Consider the following 1,523-nt stretch of genomic DNA (forward strand, 5'->3'; position numbering starts at 1 on the left):
TCCAGTCTGGGCGACAGAGTGAGACTCCAACTCTAAAAAAAAAAAAAAAATTGCAGTGGGAAACCTCTTAGGACTGTGAGCAATTCTAGTATCTCCAGGGGCTATGAAGTCAGAGGTATTCTCCAAAAAAGAGATACCAATGACCAATCAGCACATGAAAAGATGCTCACCAGTATTAGTCACTAGGGAAATGCAAATCAAAACCATAGTGAGATGCTACTTCACACCTGTTCAGATGACTAGGATCAAAAACAGGATAATAAGGAGCTGACTCGGGATGTGGAAGGATTGTAATCTTCACACATTGCTGGTTTGGCCACTTGGAAAACAGTCCAGCAGTTCCTTAAATGATTAAACATAAGAACTGCCACATGGGGAGGGCCTCAAAAGGGTACCTGATCTCAAACCAAAGGGAGGCCCAAACTTTGCCTGTACAATGACCACTTGTATATCTAATCCCGAATTGTACCCCATATCTTTAAAATAAAAAAAGGAAAGGGAAAAAAAAAGAATTGCCACATGACTCAGCAATCCATTCCTAGGCATATACCCAAAGGAAATAAAAACATATGTCCACACAAAAACATGTACATGAATGTTCACAGCAGCAGTATTCATAATGACCAAAAAGTGGAAAATGATAAATAGAAACTGATAATTAGAAAAATGAAATGTGGTACATCCATACAATGAAATACTCTCTGGTAATAAAAATAAATTAAGGCCAGGCACAGTGGGTCACACGTGTAATCCCAGAAATTTGGGAGGCCAAGGCAAGAGAATTGCTTGAGCCCAGGAGTGAGAGACCAGTCTGGGCAACGTGGCAAGACCTCATCTCTACAATAAATCAAAAAATTAGCCAGGTGTGGTCACACACACCTGTAGTTCCAGTTATTTCGAAGGCTGAGGCAGAAGGATCACCTGAGCCCAGCAGGTTCAGGCTGCAATGGCCATGAGTGTTCCACTGCCCTCCAGCCTGGGTGACAGAGTGAGACTCCAACGCAAAAAAAAAAAGGTTATCTCTGTCCCTGAGTGGCTGAATTTGAGCTCAACTTTTTGTTTGTTTCCCACAGTATTTTGTGTAAGCTGTTACTTTTGTCACTGAGTTAAAACAGGGTTTCTGATCTCAGCACAGACATTTTGGACTAGATAATTCTTTGTGGTGGGGGCTGTCCTGTGTACCAGAGGATATGTAGCAACATCCCTGGTGTCTACTACACATGACATCCTCCAAGTTGTAACAACCAAAAATGTCTCCAGACGTTGGCAAATGTCTCCTCAGGGACAAAATCGTTCCTGATTGGAAACCATTAGATTAAAACATACTATGTGCTCAAACCTGATGGACAGCACATGCACCTTCATCTCATTATTCTTTCAATTGTACATATATTACATATTCTTTTGTACAAACGGTACATTTCATAATCTAAAATTTTAATTTTAAATTGTTATTTTAAAAAGTAAGTGAGCCGGGCTCGGTGGCTCAGCCTGTAATCCCGCGCCTTTGGGAGGCTGAGGTG

At 41.2% G+C, this 1,523-nt stretch overlaps 1 protein-coding gene across 1 annotated transcript in view; it reads right to left on the bottom strand.

The window, feature by feature from the left end:
• IRAK2 (interleukin 1 receptor associated kinase 2) overlaps positions 1-1,523 on the bottom strand; it is a 78,731-nt gene that overhangs the window by 76,630 nt on the left and 578 nt on the right. The window lies entirely within an intron of this gene.

The sequence above is a fragment of the Carlito syrichta genome, unplaced genomic scaffold, assembly GCF_000164805.1.
Source record: "Carlito syrichta isolate Samal-C Ts95f unplaced genomic scaffold, Tarsius_syrichta-2.0.1 Scaffold304318, whole genome shotgun sequence".
Lineage (NCBI taxonomy): Eukaryota > Metazoa > Chordata > Mammalia > Primates > Tarsiidae > Carlito > Carlito syrichta.